Below are 25,617 nucleotides of genomic sequence, written 5' to 3'. Positions count from 1 at the left end.
AGGAAATCCCATCATGGCTTGCACAGCATCAGGGGGAAAATGTCCGGGCAGTTTTCTTTGATGGGGCGGAGCTTAGCTTTTGTTCAGCTAAAAATAAGGCTTGTGTAAATAAAAAAAAAAAAGTTCTGATGCTGTAAAACTGCTAAAGAAACCCCAAGCCTTTTCAGTGCTGCTGAGTACATTTTTAGTCTGGAGGTTCACTTTAAATCAGTGTTTGCCCATTGTAAAATCTTTCCTCTCCCTGATTTACTTTCTTAAATTTATCACTGGTGGTGACATCTTTAGTCCTGTCAAGTTATCTGTACGGAATGTTGGTTACGGGTAGTTCTATGCACAGAGGGAGTATTGCTTGCCTGGCAGTTGGAAAAAGCTTGTTCACGACTTGCCCATATGTGGCGCTAGCCGGAAAAGTGTTCATAACTGGGTGCTATGTTACGTAACAATTAGGGCAGTAGGCTGGCCAAATAAGCATTGTGTATAATTCTATTCTGGAACCATTTTGGAAGGGGAGAGTCAGTTTCGCTGAAAAAAATATCAACAGAGGAGAAAAAAGATGAGCATATATTCGAACCAAGAAGAATTTATAAGAAGTTTGTTAGAAATGGCATGTTCTATGTACTTATGTAGTCCCTTAGTGGAAAGAACATGTCTCCGAAAACACCAGAACTGCAAGGCGAGAGTATTGACCACCCAGACCCCTCCGGCCAACTCAATAAAGAAAGAAGTACCAAACAACTTAGTAAGTATCGTATTTTTCAGCATATAAGATTTTCCGTACTATAAGATGCACCTAGGTTTAGAGGGCAAAAAACAGGGAAAAAAGTATACTAAACCTGGTGCGTCCAAGGTCGTCTTGTAGATGTTCGTCCCAATTATTGTGTCCTCCTTGTACCTCATGTGTCCTCTTGTATCCCCCATGTATGTCATTCTGTCCCCTGTTCCCCCCTGTCTTCTTCTCTGCTCCCCCATCACTCCCCACGATTGTGATATCAGCAGAAGCTGGTACTAGGGGAACAGTGAGAGAGAGGAGAGATCTCTGATCACCGCTGGAGTCGATGGATGAGTTGAGCTCTGCTGCCGCTGCTTATAATTATACACGAGGGAAGGGAGGAGAACACTAGGGAAGCAGAGGAGATATGGGGGACAATACAGGTAGTTCCTGACATCGCGGTGGGTCGGCGGTTTGTACTGGCGGGTGTTCATAAGCCGCGGACTCCCAGTATTTGGCATATAAGATGCAGTGCCCTTTTCTTCCCGTTTTTGGGGGGGAAAAGTGCATGTTATATGGACGAAAAACACGGTGAACACCAAAAGAACAACAAGTACAATGTGATGTGAAAAGACTAAGCATAAGAAGTCTTCAGAGCAAGAATCCAAAAACTGTAACGGAAGGTTATTAAAGCGTACTAGGCGTGCTCAGTCTTTACCCAATCCAGCGCTCACGGGGTTAATGGCAGGTTCCGATGACGAGAGGGTGCTTGAGCTGTGTAATAAAGCCCTCTTGATGTAACAGCTCTCATTCTGCCACTCTCATCAAATCTGGGGAAAACTCAACTTCTGTAATCATAAGAGAAAGACGAGAGTGCAACACAGCATCCTGCACAAGCCTCTTACTATAAATCTCATCCAGGCATAATGCACTTATAGGGTTGTTGTAGAGAGTCAACCTCTCTGTAGCTGATTCTGCCGGTAATTGGAAATGCAGATTTGTTGCCCTCTTAAAACTCCTCTCCAGGCAGAGCTAAAAAAATATCATCTAAACATTTAGCAATCAGTTACATGTTTGTAAGAGATGTAGCTTCTGTTGCTTATAAGTTCTGATCACATGACTAGAAGCATCTGAGTAAACAGAGTGAGTTTCAGACTCTGTGGGTGGGGCTTCTGCTGCTGCTTAGATTGCATTATCTTTCTTTTCAGATTGCACGGGGGGAGGGGGGGGTCGACAAAGACTGAATCTTTCTAAAAACACTGCAGCCTGTAGCAATGACAGACAATGACGCAGGGAGTGGCAAGCATCAAATAGAAGGGTGAGATGGGGATTATAGGTTACAAATATATATATACCTATCTTGGAAACCAACTTGTTATACCAACTACAGAAAAAGTAAGGATTTTTTGGTTGGGGATACAAAACAACAACCAAACATTTGTAAAGAGCACTTTTCTCCCATAGGATCCAACACACATAAGCTTGTCTCACATCGGTATATAGTGATGTGTACAGGGGGATAACGTTATGTGATGTAAATGCCAGACTAAATAGGTGGCTTTTCAACTTTGATTTCACCACCTCTAGGGTTGGCGCTATCTCAATTGGCTGAGACAAGGCGTTTCAAAGGGTAGGGGCAGCATAACAGAAGGCTCTGGCTCCAAAGCTTTTTAGTTAGACTTTGGGGTGTTCAAAAAAACTTACTTCCAACTATTCTGATCCAACCACTCAAGCAGAGATAAAAGAAGGTGGTTCATCTTACCAAACAGTGCACTACTGCTCAACAAGACGCATCAAAAGATAGACTTTAGAAGCAGGAGACCATCAAGAGTGGCTTTGGTATCACAGAAAAATAGGCAAAGACACCTGTTATTGGCTGAGGAACAACAACAATGCACCTTGCCACCATGGTCTCATATTGGTTTGAGGAACATCAATCAGAGTTTAATCTGCTTCCATGGCCAGCTCAGTCCCCTGACCTCAATCCTATTGAGCATTTGTGGGACAACATGGAAAGATTACTTCAAAGCTTGGAAACGTCACCATCCAATCTGACCCAACTTAGAGCTGCCATTATGTGAGCATGGGCCAACATTCCTCAGAAACGGTTTTAGCATCTGTTTGAGTCCATGCCAAGAAGAATACCGGCTGTGATCATAACTAAAGGTGGAAAGGTGGACCAACTCATAATTAGAGGGGGTCTGTAATTTTTGACCACTCAACATATATATATATATATATATATATATTATAATGTATCTAGAGTCATCGGAGTGCCACTTTAAAACTATTCTGTAATGTGATGTTGAACACGTTTGGATTGTTAATGAGAAACACAAAAGCCACATGGTGCAATACCAGCTGCTATGAAACACTTACATACTGCAAACAAATCCATTTAGAGGATGTTGTGAATATAAACTTCGATTCTGGAATATTGGCAGATGGAGACGCGTTAAAACTTGCGCTGCTAAATACCAAATGCTAATTTTGCTATAAATATGGTTTTGCATCCATTGCAGCCTCCTGCTGCTAATAGCTGTCTGCGGATAGCTGAAGCGATTAGCAGATTTTAATTAATGGGAGCTGGAGAGAGCATGGAGATGGGGGGAGGGGGGAGCTGGGAAACTGTGTCCAAGACTTAACGTGTTCCGGCTAAATTGTCTGTAAATTAGACCGTGATCAATAATGCATTATGCGTACATTACTGATTTTAGCCCTGTTTTAGGATACTAACATGTCACCGCAATATGTACAGTGTAGGCTGTTGCTCTGGACATGGGCTAGTAAAAAACTAGCTGTAGTCAGGCCTTTGTACTCTTTACCGCCCAAGGTCACTGTCACCAGCCCCCCCCCCCCCCCCTTTAGTATAGCATGATGACCCCTCACCCTTTCCCTCCAATATAGGTAGCCAGATGACCCCTCTCCCCCTTCCCTCTAGTATAGGTAGCCTGATGACCCCGCCTCTTAAAGTACAGGAAGCCAGATGACCCCTCCCCCTTCCCTCTAGTATAGGTAGCCTGATAACCCCCCTCCAGTATAGGTAGCCAGGTGACCCCTCCCCCTAGCCAGATAAATCCCGTAATAACTGCTTTTCCCACCCCCTTTCAGTATAGGTAGCCAGCTCGCCTTCACACCACAGCAGCCATCAGTGTCACTCATTTCTCCACTTGTCTCCAGTACAGAAGCTTCCTCTTCCTTTCCATCTACAACAGAGATGCTCATCCGGATTCCGGATATCCGAACTTTTTTACACCATCCGATTCGGATTCCGGATTTATTTTTAAAATCCGAATAGCTATCTGCGGATATTTGGATGCATGACACGGATTTCAGCGGATATTGCAGATATCCAGGGCACACTCCGCTGGCTCCAGTCGCAGCCACTGTCCGCTGCCTCTCCGTGAGCCCTGCACGATCCCGCCGGGCGGAACTCCTCCTCCTTCCTCCCTGGCTGGCCAGAATTATAGAGTGAGTGTCGGGTATGCCGCCAGGGAGTAAATCAATGCGCACCGGCTAAAGTAGTCCCCCTTCTCACCAGCCACACTTAGCGACGAGCGAGGGGGGCCCGCTTTCTCTAATTATCGAGGGAGGGGCCCGGGACGGCGCCAGCATTATTATAATTTTAAAAGAAAAGTCCTCTCTCAGCTGCGGGCCCCCTGTGACGTAGGGCTGCCGCGGGCCCCATAGCAACGGCTATGGTTGCTATACCGATTGCTACACCACTGTTATTAATCTTACATCAGCTATTCAAGAACCTCCTACACAGATAGAAATAAGCTCTGTCACAAGCTCTAAGGCCCGTGCACACCAAAAACCTCTAGCGGATACTCAACACTAGCGGTTTTTAAAGACGTTTTTCAGAGCGATTCAAGGCATGTTTAGAGAGATTCTCTATACATGCCTAGCGTTTTTTGGAGAGTTTTTGTGTAGCATTTTTTATATTTTGTTAGAGTAAAGCTGTAACTGAACAGCTTCTGTAACAAAAACACTTGGAAACCCGCTCTGATGTAGCGTTTTTCCACTTTTCTATACTTTGCATTGAGGCAGAAACGCCTCAGAAATCTCATAAATGCTGAAGGACCCGAGTTTGCGTTTGGGGGAAAAATGAGCCGCTTTGGCGTGCACCATCTCGGTTTTCTATCCCCAAGCGTTAAAAACGCTTAGAGCCGCTCTTGGGGCTTGTTCACGTAAACGTGCTAACTCATAGCGCGGCCGCACTAGCGTCTTTGCGCGCAATCGCAAATTTAATTCGCGATTGTGTGCGGAAATCCGTGATTGAGCGTGAAAATTTGCGATTGCGTGCACAAAACGCTAGCGAGGCCATGCTGTGAGCTAGCACAGTTTTGTGAATCAAGCCCTTGGTGAGCACCAGCCCTTACACAGGCCTAGGAAAACCTCTTTGCGGGGCTCAGACTGTGTCCTGCCCCTGCTGGCCGTAGCCGGGAATGCATCTGTCTGGATGCGGTCTCCAGGACTCTGCCGTGGTGATGTGTGCCGGCATGTATCACATTCATATGGCTGAGCTACAAAGCTTGTGGAAAATGAACAGCAGCACACTTCAAGTCACCAGCAGATGCTACGGCTTCGCAGCATCCTTCCAAACTGTCAACACCTTCGTCGGGCCACTTGTCACCTCGTGCAAACTAGTAAATGGGGGGGAAAAGTGTTGAAACAAAATCACAAAACATAAAGTTGAAAGAAACTGTGCTAGAGAACCTGTCACATATCTCTGAGTAAACTCAGATCCTACAATTTACCCAAGTAATTCATCCCTTGGCTAAAAGACTGATGTGCCTACAGGGTAGTTTTTTCGGCATAGACAAACAAGGCAGATGCCTGGGGTGACAGCTGTTTGAGGGGGCACCAAAAAGCTATTCCTAGCAGAATGTGCTCTATGCCATTCTTATGAACTGCCAGTTTCATTGAAGTGGACCTGAACTCTTACACAGGGCAGAAGTAAAACACATAAATGCACCCTGTATGTGTTTAGAGAGTTTAGCCTGTCTAATTCCCCCTCATCTGTGACTAATCACCACTGTAGTTTGATCTCTCCGCTGTGTCAGCTCAGCAATCTCCTCTGCTACGGCAGAGCAGCTAATCGGTAAACATAGGATGTTATCCCTAGGTCTGCTTCCATGAAAGCAGGAAGTAGACGCACTGCAGATCTATTGCAGGATTCGAATCTGCTGTAACAAAGAAATGTTTTTCTTTCAACGTTATTATGCTGTTGCTTATCTTTTAGAGCAGAGATGAAGTTCTGAGTTCAGGTCCGCTTCAAGATAGGGACGAATGTTAATTTTAACACCCAAATAAGCACTTCTGATTAACAAAGCAACGGTTGCCTGAATAGCATAACTATGAACGGCAGGTACTGTTCATAAGAAAATGAACTACTTAAAGGGAAACTAAACTGAGAAGGATATGGATTTTCCCATTTAAAATAATACCAGTTGGCTGACCCTCCTTGCTGCTGATCCTGTGCCTCTATACTTTTAGCCACAGCCCTTGAACAAGCATGCAGAGCAGGTGCTCTGACTGAAGTCAGACTGGATTAGCTGCATGCTTGTTTCAGGTGTGTGATGCAAACACTACTGAGGCCACAGATCAGCTGGACTGTCAGGCAACTGGTATTGTTTAAAAGAAAACATCCATATCCCTCTCAGTTTAGGTTCCCTTTAAAGGGACACTGAGGTCAACTTAAAAATGAAAATAGTACTCACCCGGGGCTTTCTCCAGCCCAGTGCTGGTCGGGAGGTCCCACGACGGCGTCCTGGCTCCTCTCCTAGTCCCAGCTCCGGAATGGCTGCCCGGCGGTAGCCCGGCGACACTCGGCCGAGTGTCGGGCTCCTTCTTCTGCGTATGATGCGGCTGACGTCACCACGCCGTCCGCCTCGTGTCATCACGGCGGCCGGCGTGAAAGTACGGCACATGCGATCGGCATCCATTCCTGAGCGGGGACCAGGAGAGGAGCCAGGACGCCGTCGTGGGACCTCCCAACCAGCACTGGGCAGGAGAAAGCCCCGGGTGAGTACGATTTTCATTTTTAAGTTGACCTCGGAGTCCCTTTAAGGATCAAGATAGTTGAAATCTACGCCCTGTTTTGATGACTATCTGGCTGCCACGGCATAGATTTCAACTCACCGCCGCTGTGAGCACCCGCCGTTTTCATCACACCCGCCGATCTCGCCGCTGAATCTCCGCTGTCTCCCACAGCAGCTCTCAAATATTTTTTTTCGTTGCAGTGTCTATTTAAGCTATCAGCATGCAAGAAAATACACTAAATTATTTTGCCAATACTTTTTACCTACATTTTGGTACTTTTTCAAATGCAGAGTGCTAAAGTTATTTTAATCAGAAGATGAAAAGTCATCTCCTATGAGAAAACTTAGGAGAAAAAGTAAATTGGATTGTGTGGATTATATATATATATATATATATATATATATATATATATATATATATATATATATATATATATATATATATATATATATTAAGCAACAGTTTTGTGTGTTGCATATAAACCATTTTTTGCTTTGTTCAGGTTTATAACCTTACGGCCTGAAGGTCTCTCTGTTAGATGCAAATTGGCTGACAGCAGCGGTTTGCGAGCTGTTTGTATCCCTCCTTATATCGCATTATCATCCAAAGCACCAGTTACATTTCACTGTAAACAGAGATAATGACCTGACTCCTCCCATCGACTTCCTATGCTGCCCAGATATTAACTCTTTTTGACCTGCACTGCAGCTACACCTCTACAGATGTTTAATAACCAAATCCCATATAGTTCCGCAGTAATCAGTGTGTAATAAAACATTGGCTCAACCCATCTACTCCCTATACTGCTAAGAGATTAACTCTTTTTGACCCGCACTGTAGCTACACCTCTACAGAATCTAATAATTAATTCCTGATTGGTACCTGAGAAATATTTTTTCATTTAAGCCAGAACCACTGGGGAGGGTGTGGGAAGGGTTAAATGCTTTATTTAACACTGATGATGTAAGAAATGGGAAGGAAGATGAAGCAGTGCTGGCCACAAAGTGTTTATCTCTAACCAGCACAAGTGGGTGTGGTCAGGTGATGAGTTGTGTGCTAAAGAGCGAAAGCTGTTCACTAGCTAAAGAGTGTTCTCTCTGGGCTGCTGCTAGTTTTCGTAGGTCCCATAACAGACGGTTTCAAACGGAATTTGTCTGGAAACTTGTCGGATGCATAAAATCTTAAAAATGTATAATAATTATTATTATGTACTATTTATATAGCGCTGACATCTTCTGCTGCGCTGTACAGAGTATATTGTCTTGTCACTTAACTGTAGTGAGGAGCTCATAATCTAATCCCTTCCATAGGCCTGTGTCTATGTATGTATCGTGTAGTGTATGTATCGTAGTATAGGGTCAAGCCAATTACCTTATCTGTATGTTTTTGGAATGGGGGAAACCAAAGTCCCTGGAGGAAACCCACACAGACACAAGTAGAACATACAAACTCCTTGCAGTTAGTGCCCTGGCTGGAATTTGAATTGAGGACGCAGCACTGCAAGGCGTGAGACCTAACCACTACGCCACCGTGCTGTTGTAATTAATGGCATAGTCCTCTCTGCACCTTCATAAACAATGAGATATGTGGGAGAGTTAACTAAAGCTCTAACTGTTATATAGAGGAAGGTATTAGAATATTACTAGCATGCTGCCGAATATTAAATTTTTGGATGGCCTTGAGGGTCTATTGTTTCCCTCAATCAGCGCAAATGTTGAAGTACTTTTCGCACTCTGAGAAGAATACAACGGAGGCGTCTGAGACGATGATTTCTTCCCAGACGCTCGGCAATGTATTGTTTGGATAATCTGTCTCAGATGCCGCCGATTCTGTAACTTTTTTTCGAGGTGAAATCTTTTTCTAAACACGAGATCAAAGCTCTTCTGGGGGAAGGCGGAATCAAAGAACTCATACATATTCAAGCTTTCTCTTGGTTTCCTCGTTAGAAATCATGAAATAAGCTTTTATTTACACCCTCCCCCCCCCCCCCCCCCCCATATAGAACTTCAATGGCGAGGATTCTAAGCCGGTTAAAAAAAAAAAAACCATTGCCAAAAGCCGGCTAATTTACAAGCGGATTGCGGCGGGCCGCTACAAGAAAATGAAGGCAGTAGGAAATATCACGTTGCGGCGGGATCTGTAAAGGAAGCGATGACAGGAGGTTACATCAACAATGTTCGTTTCTGATGTTTATTAGAAGGAAACGTGACCTTAGGACTCGAACAAGAAGATCTCTGTTTTGAGTTGCTGCAAAATTGGCCTTAGCAGGTCATTACGTTACATTGAAAATTCAGCAATTCCAGACATGGAGGATCCAGTAACCGGAAACGTGTTAAACACAAAGTTCCAGAACTGGATCAGACAACCAGTAATAGCGAGTTTTCTTACTAGCTGTAAACTAGTATCGTCTTAAAAAGTGTGCAGGGATTGGCCTTCCGTAACGGTTATTAATATTATTTATATAAAGTATTTATATGGCACTGACATCTTCTGCAGCACTTTACAGAGTACATAGGGGTTGATTCATTAAAGTGAACCTAAACTGAACACGAGAAAAAGAGCTTCACTTACCTGGGGCATCAACCAGCCCCCTGCAGCCGTCCTGTGCCCGCGGCGTGCCAAACCGATCCTTTGGTCCCCCGCTGCGGCTAAGTTTAGTTTCTGCTGACTGATCAGTCAGAGGGCCACTGCATCCCCATACGCGTTCACGTCAGCGGGACCATCCTGCGCATGCGCGGTAAGAGAACTGTTATAAATATTTGTTGGTTGCTATGGGCAACACTACACCTTTGTTCGGCACCCTATCACAGAAAGTGTGATAACTTGACACTCATCACAGCAACAGCACAGGAGATAGAACTGCTTAGGCATCGTCAAAGTTTCAGGAGTTTATTCGGAAAACAAATATACAGATGCTTATCTCTTCGTTACCTCAGCAAAGCAATCAGTCTCTAAAATCTTATGTGTTCCATGCAAACTTGGTCCATCTCTTGTGAATGGTCCAGGCTTTATCTTATAATCTATGATACGTTGCACTTAGAACATACAGGTAATGGAAGTTACAAGAAGTAAGGTTGAAGTCTGAAGCTAGAAGGTGGAAGCTGAAAGTTGGAAGTCAGAAGTAGCTCTCTGGAGCCCGTTGGCTGTTTGATACTAGCCTCTAAAGAGTTAAATGTGACATCATCCAGCAGGGATAAATCAATACCCATCGCCCTGCTATTGGCTGAGAAGAACACGTGATATCATGACAAGCACAGTCTTTACTGCGCATGCACTGGAAAATTCCATTTTCCAATGACCTGTCCCCTTGCTCTGAGGAGAGGATTGTTTTCTGTTCCCTGGCTATTGTTTACCTTTAGGAAATATGAAAACACTTGATGTTTATCCCACAAGGCCTGGAAGTCTGTACATCTAGAGCTTGATATCTATTCTACGGCCTTGTACCTACCCATACAGCATTTCTACTAAACCTCCTGTGAATTCAAGCATATCATACCTACATTCTAACAAGAACCTCGTCTCGCTGGTGTGAACGCGTACGAGGATGTGCGCGGCCAGGGCCGAGCAGGCACAATGGGCAGCAGACTGATCAGTCAGCAGAAACAACAATAAGCCACGGGACCTGAGAAGCGATTTGGCATGCTGTGGGCACAGGGCTGCTGCAGGGGCCTGGTGGAAGCCCCAGGTAAATGAAACTCTTTTTCTTGTGTTCAGTTTAGGTTCACTTTAAGTTGCTCTGCTAAAGCAGCACAGCTTAATGTGAAGAGCGCGAGTTGTGTGTATGCTACACGCGGTGCTGAAGCGTAGCGTATGTTGCCAAATTACGCATGCTCCTTCCAAATAACACGCTCGACAGGCAGCCCATTGGGCAAATCAAAGTGTGTAGGAACACGTCCTATAAAGCCACTGGACCCAACAGGGCTCAGTGCGGAAACAGTGGAATGACCCTCATTTGGAAAGAGCGCATGTAAGTTGCCAGCGCATGCTACGCTGCACTACCGTGTGTATCGTGCGCAAAACTCGCGCTCCTTACATTAATGAGTCAACTTAATGAATCAACTCCATAGCCATGCACTCGCACTCTGTCATGTACGCTGTTTTTAAAGTAATTTGTGCACCGTATTTTGACGGCGCCCAAATTATTGTCAGAGCACAACCTACATTACAACCTATGGTGGCTCCCAGCGACTCCCAAATCTCCAGCGCTGTTTTGCACGGCTACGGCTGAAGGGACGTGGGTGATTGGGAAAGTGTGCCAAAAAGCCTTGTGGAACTTCAAAATTGTAGAATTAAATGGACATATTTTGGAAGTCAACAAAGGTATCTAGCAATATCAGATTCTAAATATTAATTTACTTTAATTAATGTCCATCTGCTGACCCCTTAGCTACACTTATAAGTAGGCAGTATAAACTCTACGTTCAACGATAAATGGCTTTAATTGGCAACTGCCTATTGCTTAGAAAATGATTTTAGCAGCTCTAACTGTATATTTTCAACACATCTCTGTTCATTAGCCGATGTAACGGAGACTATATATGAACAGGATGTTAAAAAAAACAGCTTAATTGTTCAGCTGAACCCTCGTAATCAATGTAGTAATTGCAAACTCATTGAAGGCAAAATGAAGAAAATAAGAACAAAAAAAAATAGCTAATGACGGGCAGGGGGGTGTTGAATTATACCCAGCTTCTAATTAGTGGTAGGCACCGAGCCATTTACTAATGGAATGCTAATGTAGAGGTGTCATAGAAAGGCAAGCTAGAATGTCGATTTTGCCTTGCCAAGCTGTGGCCTACAGTCTGCTGAGGAACTACAGGAAGTCCACGCAGGCTCTGCCAACCACTGGAGGGCCACCAATTCCCCATGGCGACCAAAATCACAAAACCTTGCAGCTTTCTTTTCTCTCGGAATATGGCCTGGACCCCCATCTCTCTCGTACACTGTGTAGACATTGAAACAAGAAAGCTAAAACTCTTTCATGCACAAGAACAAATGCACTAAAGTTAATCCATCTATAATTAAGTGTATCTGTAATTTTGGAGAAAATTATAGGCCACAAGGAGGTGTGAGGAAAGCACTGGCCTTGTTTTATTTTTTTCCCAGTAAAAAGTGGGATGTAAAGACTTGGGGACCGGGCAGAAGATGGACAAGCAAAAAAAGTCAAAAGGCCGCTAAGATTTTGTGCATGTTGTCTTAGAAAAAGTTGTCACTTCATGCACTTTATAACATGAGGCCATTGATAATAATAATAATAGCACTGGTTTGAGATCAATGAGGAATAATGGGGTGTGCACACTAAACTGCATTAAGCAGAATTACGTACATAAAGTCTTACAGCACAATGAGTAGAGTGTAAGGCTAAGGTCACACTGCAAAAAAAAAAAATACAATGGGTTTTTTAAAACTTTTTTTAAATTTGCTAATTTTTTTAACCCTTTAAACCCAATTTTTTTCTGCTGCTGGGGAAGTGTGCCTTCCTCACCCTGGCAGGCTCAGCAGGGTAGGGGTGGTAGCGGGCCCAGATTTACTCCACAAGAGCCTATAGGCACAGCTGTCCTGGCACCTTAGACCTCGCCCTCCATCAACTTTCAAACTCACAAGTGTGCTGCCTTGCCCACCTGTCACTTCTCCCTTACTTCCCTTGCCCGTCATAGCTACAGGTGTCCCTTAACATTAGGTAGCCATTGGTACCCTCAGTATTAGGTAGCTAGTGGTGCCCCTGACTGAAGGGAGATCTCGTCAGTGGAATGCCGAGAGCTGGTTGAGTAACCGCTCATGTACGCTCTGCTGGGGACTCTGCATAGGGAGCGGGAGGGAGACACTTGGGGAGGGAAGTGAGCCTTGTTTCCATCATCAGGTGCCTGTAGGCATGTCCCTACAGTGCCTTATGGTACAGTCGGCCCTCGGTGGCAGCGGGGGTCTCTAATACACACCTTTCTGGATGGTTTGATCGGCTTCTTTTTCTTCCACCGATGGCGACATACTCCCGACATGTCTTCTTGATTCTGAGCACATGATATGACATGTGATTGGGATCCAGGAGACCATGTCAGCGTTAATGCCCCACCCTATGGTAGAAGATGGGTGATTGAAGAGTCTCTTCCATCTCCTCCATCACCCATCTTCCTCCACCAGGTGGGGCTGTAAAGCTGACATGGTCTCCTGGATCCCGATTACATGTCATATCATTTGACCAGATGTGATTGGACCCAGAAGACCTGCCGGAAGATCAGAGCCGCCGGTGGAGGAAGAGAAGATGGTGGGATACTTAACTCAGGAGGAGGAAGCCTCTGGATCCTAATGAGACTGTTCCCGTGCCCTTCAGCCTCAGGGGGCATTACCCTGCAGTACAAATGGGTAACGCAACGCAATGAAAATGTCCTATTGTGAAAGGGGCCTAAGACAACTGTACATAATCATCTCGAGTGAAGACCTAGCAGAAGTACAGGCATTCCCTGATGTGGCTTAGGAATTGCCAAAGCAGCCACTATGGATCTCAACACCACTGGAGGCCCTATTCCGGAGGCAGAGGACTTCTTTTTGTTTAATGTAGTTTTAAAATGTTTAATACCCTCCCCCCAGCCTATGCAACATACATGGGAGGTGAATCTGGCTACCTATTCTGGGGGCCTGTCTACCCATAGTGCATACATGTCATCAACTCCGGCCCGTGAGCCAAATCTGGCCCTCAGAGCCATTACATTTGGCCCTCAAGTGGTTTTCCCACTTTGCATTATGTTTGGCCCACTCTAGAACACCAGGGCAGCTATATTGGAGGTGAAGCCCTAGGACACTGGGGAAGCCATATGGGGGAGGTAGGGGGGCCATTAGACAGCAAGGAACTGTATGGGGGTTGGAGGGGATGCATTACACACCAAATAACCTTATAAGGGAGGACGGTGGTCAGTAGACATTGAGGATGGCCCCTGACTTGGTCCCATTGTACAATTTCGGCCCACTTTGTATTTGTGTTTGACACCCCTGCCATAGTGGGAGTACCTCTAGCTACTTAATATAGGGGTTGCTCCCTATACTGGGGACACAATTTCTCAGGTACAAAATTTGACATGGTGCCCCATTATTTCTAGCTATGCCCCTGCATTACAGCATCAATAAAGAGCTAATGCAGCTACAGGAGGATGGGCCTATGTAGGCTCTTCAGGTACAGGGAACCTGGCGCGGTGGCCACCTCTACACCCTCTCATGCTACGCCACTGGCTGGAAGAGTAGATAGGCTTTCAGGATCCATGACTGCATACTTTTTGGAACACTTACAACAGGGTGCTATAAAATGTACTAAAAAAAGCAAATTTTTTAACCTACATGAATAAACTTTTTTAAAAAAAAGTCTATACCATCAGTTTTTTAAGGTGTGAACTTTACCAAAAAAAAATTTAATCAAAGTCGGACCAAAAAAAGACTGACCTTTAAAATTTCCCTAAAGATGTTCAACAGATATTTTGATAAAAAAAAACATTTTTTCTCAGTCTTCACAGCGACACACAGCCTTTTATGAAGATAATCCCATTGTAACCTGGCCGACTTCCAAACCCCCTTCTATCGGATACAATTATGTCACACGCACACTGTTGCCAAAAGTTCATTCCCAAAGATTGCTCTGATGTTCAGACTGCTAATTGAATTTCTGGAGCCGCGCAGCACTCTGCAGACCACCGCACAAAGGAGAGGCCCGTGGGGGTCCATAAAACAGAAAGGCAAAAACTGGCTGGAGAAGATTTATATCCCGGTGACTGGACTATTCCGGTTCCGTTTTCTCCATTCACTGCTATGTACTGTAAAAAATCATATTAGAGCAGGATTTGTTTTCTGATGGACGCTCTTCAGAAGACAAGTGTGGTGCTCTGAATGAGACAGTAAGAGCGGGATTAGCACTGAAGAGAAAAGTGAGAAAACTGTTACATAGTTACATAGTTATTTTGGTTGAAAAAAGACATACGTCCATCGAGTTCAACCAGAGAACAAAGTACAACACCAGCCTGCTCTCTCACATACCCGTTGATCCAGAGGAAGGCAAAAAACCCCACAAGGCATGGTCCAATTAGCCCCAAAAGGGAAAAAATCCTTCCTGACTCCAGATGGCAATCAGATAAAATCCCTGGATCAACATCATTAGGCATTACCTAGTAATTGTAGCCATGGATGTCTTTCAACGCAAGGAAAGCATCTAAGCCCCCTTTAAATGCAGGTATAGAGTTTGCCATAACGACTTCCTGTGGCAATGCATTCCACATCTTAATCACTCTTACTGTAAAGAACCCTTTCCTAAATAAATGGCTAAAACGTTTTTCCTCCATGCACAGATCATGTCCTCTAGTCCTTTGAGAAGGCCTAGGGACAAAAAGCTCATCCGCCAAGCTATTATATTGCCCTCTGATGTATTGATACATGTTAATTAGATCTCCTCTAAGGCGTCTTTTCTCCAGACTAAGTAAACCCAGTTTATCTAACCTTTCTTGGTAAGCGAGGCCTTCCATCCCACGTATCAATTTTGTTGCTCGTCTCTGCACCTGCTCTAAAACTGCAATATTTTTCCTGTAATGTGGTGCCCAGAACTGAATTCTATATTCCAGATGTGGCCTTACTAGAGAGTTAAACAGGGGCAACATTATGCTAGCAAAGCAAAGCAGATTCTATTGGCGTTTCTCATTTGGCACTGGCCGTCTTGGTGTCGGATACAGATACTCAATTCTTCTGTTACTCGAAGGAGCTCACAATCTAATCACTACCATAGCCCATTGCAGAATCTTTTAAACCATTAGCAGCTTCAGTAGAGTTATATTATTTGAGATAAGTGCCTTGCCTTTGACCTCAGCTGGCAGAATTCATTGTGCTGTAAATTCTTGGAATGCTTTCATCTCTCTCTTCTAGGAGAAAATGAAACTGAAAGCAGAAGTCCTCTGTTATTGTCTCACACTGCCCCCTAGTGACAAGTGGCCATACATCACAGCAGTACTTATTAGAAGCAAGGAAGTGTAACAAATAAGAAATACAAAAAATGTGCTTAAATAAATTGGCCTGGGCCGTACCAACCTCTAAATAAATTGGCTGCTAGAGTGCTAGATACACGTCTATGGTGTTGTTAGATTACATACACTATATGACTTTTCTATCTTTCTGTTTTCATAACTGTGTATGAATTACACATCTATGCCGGGGTGGTCTTAAAGTGTAAAATGAACTATCCTGAGCCTTGCTGGGGGAAGGCCACAATGCCAAAGGAACATTCAAACACTCATTCCTCCATTGTCCAGCATGGCTGCTAGGCTTCTCTATTCTATCACGGCAGAGGTGGCCTTAGAGTATGCGGGCCTGGGGGGAATGTCATATGCGGGGCGTAGAGACACAGATATGCTGTGGATACACACATACATGTTGTATATGCTTGGGAGAGCGTGCGCACACACGCATGGACACACACACGCGCACGCGCTGTGGAAACACGCACACATTGTGGAAACACACACAAACTCTGTATAGGTTAGATAGGTAGGTGCCAGCTGTATAGGTTAGATAGGTAGGTGCCCCCAGTATAGGCTAGATAGGTAGGTGCCTCCAGTGTAGGTCAGATAGGTAGGTGCCCCCACTTGACCACCTGTATAACACTAGACTGCAAGCCAGGGCACTGAGGATTGCAAGTGACCTCTCTCACCCAGGCCACCGTTTTTTCACCCCACTTCCACTGGGTCGGAGACTTCGGACCATCCCCACCAAGACCACCAGACACAAGAACTCTTTCTTCCCGATGGCCGTTAGCCTCCTGAACTCCCTTAACATGCTACCATCCCCTATCAGCGCCCTACCACCCGCATAGGAGCGGCAGACTTTGGCTTTGTATATGTAATTTTTGATTGTATATTCGTGTATGCTTATATTTGAGTATGATTGTGTCATTCTAACCCTTTTCCTGCCTTTCTTTCTATGAACTGCTCCATTGTGCCAAACCCAATTCCAGGCTTGACCCAGTCATGCTTGGCGAAATAAAATGGATTCTGATCTGTAGGTTCCCCCAGTGTAGGTTAGATATGTAGGCGCCCCGAGTAAAGGTTAGAAAGGTAGGTGCCCGGCAGCGGCAGGGGGGGGAACGGGCATGGTAGTTAAAACTCACCTTCCTTCCGCCGATCCCCAACAGCCTCCATCTCCTTCCTGTCCCAGCATCTGTCGCATTGGAAACAGCACCACTGCAGTCACGTCATCCAGGGGGGCTCTGTTATCAAAGCGACAAATGCCGGAGGAGTAAGGAAATAGAGGCTGCGGGGGATCGGCGGAAGGAAGGTGAGATGTAACTACTATGCCTGCTCTCCCGCCACAGAGGGTGCGGGGCCTTCTTCAGAAGCGGGGCCTACGGCGATTACCCCACTTGACCCCCCCAAAGACCGCCTCTGCATCACGGCCTTTAGCCTTCATTATGTTGTACATACAATCATCATTTGATTACTATTATATTTTCTAAACTATTTCTTTTTTTGAGATGAGTATTTTAAAGGCCTATTATCATGAAAAATTGTAAAATTAAAAATACATTTAAAATAAAAAATGTTCCCAGAGTGAAATGCATTATAAATTCCTTTTTTTTTTTTACACTATGGCGTTATGGTAAGCAAGAGGCTGCTAAGTCAATGGAAGTTTATACCTGCCGCAAAGTAATCCATGCGTTACAGCATGATCTGTGCCTAAGCAAATCTGTGCGGACGCAGTAAGTGTAAATGACGGAGCATGGGGCCACGCTGTGCGCATGCACAGACTGACTTGAATCCCAGTGACGTACTTCCTGTCCAGTACGTCACTTCCTGCCCGGTAAGGAGTGCGTCACTGAGCGGGGGTGGGCCTATGCATATTACCCTATCTTTGCTGTCTGCCGCAGGGTAATATAAAAGGGGCATTGGTGCAGTGCGATTCACCTCTGGTGGCTTCTCCCATGGCAGGAGAAACACACCATACAAGTGTGAGGCCTCTTGCACACTGCAAATTGCAAATCCGATTTCCTATTCTGATTTTCCCTGGAAGCTATCAACACAAGAAAAACACAGAAAAATCTCAGCATGCTGTACCAATTCAAAATCGCAAATCGGAATCACATGTAAAATCATGTTAAAGTCGCAAATTGGAATGTAAATTGCTTGCAGAGTTTAGTAGGCCTGAAACCAACCTCACTCAACCTTTGTAATAAAACATCTTTTTTTTTAAAGAGACACTTAAAGAGAGTCTGAAGCGAGAATAAATCTCGCCTCAGACCTCATATATAGCAGGGGCACATGTGCCCCTGCTAAACCGCCGCTATCCCGCAGCTTAACGGGGGTCCCTTGACCCCAAAATCCCCCTCCGTGCAGCGGGGGAGCGCTTCCTGGTTGGGGCAGGGCTAACCGCCGCAGCCCTGCCCCACGCGCATCTGTCAGCGCGTATCTCCGCCTCTCCCCCGCCCCTCTCAGTCTTCCTTCACTAAGAGGGGCGGGGGAGAGGCGGCGATGCGCGGCTGATAGACGCGACTGGAGGCAGGGCTGAAGCCGTTAGCCCTGCCTCCAGGAGCGACCAAGCCTGCTACCAAGTGTCGCAGTGGGGGGTTTGGGGGTGAAGGGACCCCCGTTTAGCGGTGCGTATGCGGCGGTTTAGCAGGGGCACACGTGCCCCTGCTAACTATGAGCTCTGAAGCGAGATTTATTCTCGCTTCAGAGTCTCTTTAAGCGAAAAAAAATGATAATATAATGAATTGGTTGTATAGTACGGATAATTACTAGAACATTAGTAGCAAAATAAATATTCTCATATTTTTATTTTCAGTTATGTAGTGTTTTTTATAACATACATCATTCTCTAATATTTGCAGTTTACACACTACTCAGCATTCTAAATTATTTTACAGAGCAGCCAAGTGAACTTTTGAAATGTCCTCTGGAGAGAAAAAGAAAATACAGTGCCTGACAGTTGAGATAACAGCTTCAGAAGACAGATCTCTCTGTGACATTGAAAGTCGTGGAGCTCAGTGGCTCTTTTGCATAGATAACAACTGGCGTTTCTTAACTCTTCCTGTAATGGAAACAATATTAGACCAATGTCTCTGCTCCTAATTCGCTTCAGTGTCTCTTTAAGAGAAACGCTATGCTAGAAAATAAAGTTAATAATATTAACAATACAATAATAATAAAATCTGCTTTGCTTTAGTATTTTATACAACTGTTTTTTTTTTTTTTGAATTTTCCACCAATATGACTGCATTCACTGTAGGTTTTCTCTCCAGGCCTCCGGAATGAAACAGATGTGTGCTGATAGGATACGGGGCGGCCTAATCTAGCATGTCACAGACGTGGCCTGATCAGCGTGGTGTCAGATTTCAGAGTCACGCTCAGCCAGATAGTGGTCACAGGAGGCAGCAGATTTTAATTCCTTGATAAATCCAGGTCTGTATTTTTATTTCTGCTCCAGCTCCTCGGAGTGGAATATTTTACAACCTTCCCTCTAAATCCGATTCCCATCTAAATCTTCATGTAACCCCAGACTGATAACAACATAATCCTGCACAGCAAATTGGGGGTCTCCGAGGAGCCATCCCACCGTCCGCCACATTTTACTACAGTGTATATTTTTATTGATTAGTTTTATGTCTTTATTTCTCATTTCAGGATTTATTCGGGCTTATCACAGCAACCTGACGTAGTCCCTAAACCCAGGAAAATAAAAAGAGTATTGTTAAAACAATTTTAAAGTGTTTTCTCGAAAGAAGCAGTAAATCACTTTTAGTAAACTGCCAACTAGATTTGGGTGTTTTTCTAAAAAGGACCACTTTAGCATAGCTCCCAACTGTCCCTCTTTTGGAACCAAATCCCTCTGTCCTCCTTATTTGTTCCTCTTTCAGGACTGATGCACAGATCTATGAATATATATGTATTTTTCTACAGAAAACGTGTTTAAAGAGAATCTGTATTGTTAAAATCGCACAAAAGTAAACATACCAGTGCGTTAGGGGACATCTCCTATTACCCTCTGTCACAATTTCGCTGCTCCCCGCCGCATTAAAAGTGGTTAAAAACAGTTTTAAAAAGTTTGTTTATAAACAAACAAAATGGCCACCAAAACAGGAAGTAGGTTGATGTACAGCATGTCCACACATAGAAAATACATTCATACATAAGCAGGCTGTATACCGCATTCCTTATTAATCTCAAGAGATCATTTGTGTGTTTCTTTCCCCCTGCAGCTATCTTCCACTGAAGTGTCAGGCTGTTTCTTCCTGCAGAGTGCAGACCGCTCTGCCTGTATGTAATTCTTCAGTATGTGAAAGCCCAGCCAGCTCAGAGGACGATTTATCCAGCTTGTAAAAGATAAGAGAGCAGAGAGAAGCTGCACTAATCTAAATAACACACAGGCAGTGTGCAGAGAGGGGCCTGGAGGGGGGAGATGCATCACAGAACCACAACACTGAAGAACTTGGCAGCCTTCCAGACACAGGCTGACAAGTCTGACAAGAGAGAGATAAGTTGATTTATTACAGAGATGGTGATAGTAGAACGTGCTGCAGTAAGCCAGAGCACATTAGAATAGATTTTAGAACTCGTAGGATGGAAGAAAACCGGATGAAATTTTTGTTACGGAGTCTCTTTAAAGTGGATCCGAGACAAACTTTTGCTGCCAGTGCCTTCATATAGTTTATTTGGTATTCTTCACCCCAAATGCTTTTTTACATTTTATTTATTGCCTAATTGCATGTACATGAATGTATCCACGCCCCCAGCTCTTCCAGCTCCTAGGCATTCTGAGTCCCATACTGCAAGTGCTCATGGGAGCTCAGCCTGGTGAGGAAGAGGCTTTTGCTGAAGTATGCAGGAGATTTCAGAGGCAAGGGGGTGGAGAGGGAGGAGAAAGTAGGAGAGGGGAGTGGAGTTTTCACAGGCTGAGAGGTGGAGATGCAGAGCAGCTTGTTTGTGTAATGATGACAAGCAGAAGATGGCTGCTCTCATTTGATCACAGGAATAAATAATCATATACCGTTGAAGCTGTTTGCAGCTAGGATTTACTGTGTAAACTATTTAAACTTTAGATAAGATATATAGACAAGTTACTTGCTATAGTTAGTTTTTCCTCTTGGATCCGCTTTAAAGGGAGTCTGAAGCTAAACAATAAAAGAGAAAAACTAGAACAAACATATACTCACCTAAGGAGAGGGATGGCTATGGGTCCTACAGAGCTTTCCCATTCCCCCTATGGTCACGGCGTTCCAGTGCTGGACCCCCTGCTAGCAGTCTCTGACCGATGGGTCTGAGACTACTCACTTCCACCGCTGTGGGAGGCTTTGGCAGTCTTCAGGAGCCCAAGTGCTCCCGAAGATGGGCCCGCTCCGTACTGTGCATGTGCAAGCACGCATTTTTGTGCACTCCCGCATGTGCAGTACGGAGCTGCCTGTCTTGAATCAGGAGCACTCGGGCTCCCAAACTCTGCCAAAGCCTGCCGAAGCCTCCCACAGCGGGGGATTTGAACGGAGGAGCCCGCATTGGAATGAGCGAACCGTGCAGGGCTGTGGAGTCGGTACAAAATCAACCGACTTCAACTCCTCAGTTTATGAAACGACTCCGACGCCAACTCAGACTGCGGGTACCCAAAATGGATCAGACTCCTCGACTCCGACTCCTTAGTCTAATACTTTCCAGAACTGTGGATTTGGTACAAAAATCATCCGACTCCTCAGTTTATGAAACCACCAACTCCGACTCCAGGTACCCAAAATTGCTCTGACTCTGACTCCAACTCCGACTCCACAGCCCTGGAACTGTGCTCTGTAGGACCAATTTAGCTTCAGACTCACTTCAATTGACTCTAAACTTTATTCCCATCCTTTAAATTGATACATTTCTTATTTTTAAATGTTAATATGAAGGATAATGCACCAGGATACAAAGGACCAGTGTACTTTGACTTTTCAAAAAACATATTTTCTGATAAAATCTTTACGGTGGGCCGGGAGCGTTGTTAGGGGTGTGGCAGGGGCATGGCTTAAGTGTCCCTCTTTCTTATATAAAAAAAGTTGGGAGGTACGTATGACTTTAGTAACCAACGTTTCTCGGGTTCAGTTTTGTGAATGCAAAACTCATCACTAATAGAAACAGTCTTGATTTCTTTAAAAAAAAATTACACATACAGCATGAATGAGCACAAAGCTTACAGTCCACTCATCATTAGACACACAGGATATGACTTATGAAGTCTCTCGTAGGGTAAAGAACACTGGTAGACCTAACTGATATCCTGTAGCAAACTTGGACAGGATTTGTTTTTTGGCCAGTTTTACACCTTGGTCTTGCGTTTGCGTGCGCTGCTCGGCCCTCATTGCATCACACTGTAAAACTTACATTCATATGACCCTGAGGCAGATGGGCTAACAGGGTCATATGAATCCAAACCCCCCAAAAATCCAGTCTTGCCTAAAGGTGCGTACACACACCGTACCTTTTCAAACGACGGGTCCGTCAGACCCTCCCGCGGGGTAGTCGTTCTGCCAACAGTTGCACATGAGTACAAGCTGTTGGCAGACTGATAAGACTGTTTTTGACTGATCCGCCGAGCTTGTACTCACATGCAACTGTCGGCAGAACGACCGCCTCGCGGGGGGGTCTGACGGACCCGTCGTTTGAAAAAGTACGGCGTGTGTACGCGCCTTAAGGGCTCCTTGCTTAATAGGTACTGCCCTAGCCAGGATTTGAACCCTGGTCTCCCATGTCAAAGACGGTGCCCTATATGCATGGCGCCACCTCCCTGCGCACCTGTCGCCGCCCCTAGCCCAGTAGCATACTACCTGCTGGACAGAAAGTACGCCACTGGGATTCCTGGGTTCCCTGTCGTATTTGTGTCGCTTCGCATATGCATGTAGCACCGCCACCACCATCATATTTACATTTTCTGCATCGTCCATTGACTTGGATGCATTTCGTCACTGCTGTGTCAACACAGAAGTCTGATCGTAATGCACTGTTGACTTCCAGCGCAACGCGGTAAGTGTACTACCATAGGCCCCATAGGACGTTCATTGCTGTTGCGTTACCCTGCACACAGAAAAGGTAACGCAAAGAAAGCTTCCTAGTTTAAAAGGTGCCTTAAAGGGACACTGAAGGGAGAAAAAAAATTATGATATAATGAATTGGTTGTGTTGTACGGATAATTACTAGAACATTAGTAGCAAAGAAAATATTCTCATATTTTTATTTTCAGTTGAATAGTGTTTTTTTATAACATTGCAACATTCTCTAATATTTGCAGTTTACACACTACTCAGCATTCTTAATTATTTTACAGAGCAGGCTAGTGAACTATTGACCTATCCTCTGGAGAGAAAAAGAAATTACAGAGACTGACAGTTGTGATAACAAGCTTCAGAAGACAGAGATCTCTGTGACTTTGAAAGACGTGGAGCTCAATGGCTCTTTTGCATAGATAACAACTGGAGTTTCTTAACTCTTCCTGTACTGGAAACAATATTAGACTTATGTCTCTGCTCCTAATGTTTTATTTCTTAGCTGTACTACACATAAAAATCATTATATCATCATTTTTTTTTCCGCTTCAGCGTCTCTTTAAAGTCAAGGTCAAAAATCCAGGTGGAGTGTCAGGCCTTTCTCTGCTTGTAATGTCACCATCCTTAGCAATGGGGGGTGAGCTAGTACGACTGTTTGATCACAATGGCTGGCTTACCTTAGCACTTGCCGGTCTGTAAAGTCACCAAATTCAGGTAACAGAATACCCAATCCCTGCCATGCACTGATGAGGACCAAAAGTCCAAAACAGGCTGTCTGCATGTGGGTTTGGTGTGACTATGCAAGCTATGTCTATGTACAGCAAGTTATGGGCTTGCTTTACACCAGTGGTCCTGGATGCTAGCCTGGCTTCATGGGCCTAAAGAGATCATTTGCATATACAGTAGTGGTGCATTGTGGGTAACCACAATCGCTCATTTAAAGCTGAATAATCACAAATACCTTCTATTTTAAAGGACAACTGAAGTGAGAGGTATATGGAGGTTGCCATATTTATTTCTTTATAAGCAATACCAGTTGCCTGTCTATCCTGCTGATCCTCTGCCTCTAATACTTTTTAGCCATAGACCCTGAACAAGCATGCAGCAGATCCGGTGTTTCTGACATTATTGTCAGATCTGACTGGATTAGCTGCATGCTTGATTCTGGTGTTATGCAGACACTACTGCAGCCACACAGATCAGCCCTTGTCAGGCAACTGGTATTGTTTAAAAGGAATTCAATATGGCAGCTATATCCCTCTTGCTTCAGTTGTCTTGAAGTAGCTGAGGCTCCCAATGCTTGCCATCTTATCTTTCTGATAAAAAAAGAAGAGTGAGCGAGTGGAGATCAGAGAAAATGGCCGCCCTAGGCATCTGCCTATGTTGCCTCTTGATGATCTGGCTCTGGCAATAAACTAACAGTGATCTAACTGTAAAGCCACAGAGCTCAGTGGTACTTATATTGCAGTGGACTACCTGGAAGGTATTTGCAGAAAAAAACAACTGTAATGCTCAGCTTGCGTTTACAAGATTAACACAATCTGGAGTATATGGTAGGCAAACAGTACAAAAGAATGCTTCGTTCTAATTGGACGCAATACTTCCCGGAGGAAAAGCTACAGTGTTCATAAAGCCTTGTTTTTGCTTTACAGCACAATGGCGAAAAAAAGGAGTCTTGAAGGATTGAATGGAAATAATTTAGATGTTAATATCCCCCTGCCTGTGCCACTTTCATCTCTGTGACAAATCACGGCGTATTATCACACGCTGTAAGCAGGTAATTATAATGCTTGAAATGAGAGCTAACGTGCGGAAAGTGCCGCTGCTGCTCAATACATCCAGCTCAGGATTTAATCCGTGCTATGGAGGGGGGGGGGGACCACAATTTCAGACTTGCCACAGGCAACCAAACAAGGTGAAAGCACACAAGTTTCCAGGCGCTGTAACCGTTGGAGATCGGAGGACTTTGGTATGAAGAAAGAATCAGCTCATTGGTTTATTACAGATCACACCTATATAATATTATTATTATTTAGTATTTATATAGCGTTGACATCTTCCGCAGTGTACAGAGTATATTGTCTTGTCACAGGCTGTCCTATGGTAATCCCTACCATAGTCTTATGTCTATGTATGGATCATGTGGTGTATGTATCGTAGTCTAGGGCCAATTAACCTATCTGTATGTTTTTGGGCTGTTGGGGGAAACCAGAGTGCTTGGAGGAAACCTATGCAGACACGAGGAGAACATACAAACTCCATGCAGATAATACCCTGGCTAGGATTCAAACTGGGGACCCAGCGCTGCAAGGCGAGAGCGCTAACCACTACACCACCGTTGACTTGGGGACGGGACATTTCCGTCTCTGATCTATGGAATATTAAAGCAAACGTATACGGAGAGATTATGTGCCAACTCTGACAACATTCTAAATACATAGTAAACATGAGCACTGTAGCAGCATATGGTAGAATGTAGTAAAATGATTCAGGATACCCATTTCTAGGGCCTGTACACACTGGGAAGCGGCAAGCGTAAACAAATGCAATGCAATTTTAAAATCACATTTGATGGGATTTTAAAATTGCATGCTTGCATTTTTGTGATGCGTTTGAGTCTTTGCTTGCATTGTTCAGTGCATTTGTGTTTTTCTTGTGATTGGCTATAAGTAGTCAACAGGAGGTTGCAAGGTCTTCTGGATTTGACCTCAAAAAAAGGCAGTGGTATGGGTAAGTTAACACACACACACACACACACACACACACACACACGTGGCGTTGTGTTCTTAGGCCCTGGTCACATCTGCGTTTTTTTGTGGAACGTACTGTATACTGTACAAACGGA

At 44.5% G+C, this 25,617-nt stretch overlaps 1 protein-coding gene and 1 long non-coding RNA gene across 11 annotated transcripts in view; one reads left to right on the top strand and one right to left on the bottom strand.

Moving 5' to 3' along the window:
* Positions 1 to 19,454, top strand: part of LOC137545490 (uncharacterized) — an 89,605-nt gene extending 70,151 nt beyond the window's left edge. For both annotated transcript variants that reach the window (XR_011026046.1, XR_011026047.1), the window contains exons 4-5: positions 19,011 to 19,170; positions 19,393 to 19,454. This is a non-coding gene — a long non-coding RNA (uncharacterized lncRNA). The remainder of the gene's footprint in view (positions 1 to 19,010; positions 19,171 to 19,392) is intronic.
* The window catches only part of FAT3 (FAT atypical cadherin 3), an 863,405-nt gene that overhangs the window by 267,410 nt on the left and 570,378 nt on the right, over positions 1 to 25,617 (bottom strand). The gene's annotated exons all lie outside the window — the stretch shown is intronic.

This window comes from Hyperolius riggenbachi, chromosome 2 (assembly GCF_040937935.1).
Source record: "Hyperolius riggenbachi isolate aHypRig1 chromosome 2, aHypRig1.pri, whole genome shotgun sequence".
Taxonomy (NCBI): Eukaryota; Metazoa; Chordata; class Amphibia; order Anura; family Hyperoliidae; genus Hyperolius; species Hyperolius riggenbachi.
This window is presented reverse-complemented; position numbering and strand designations above follow the sequence as displayed.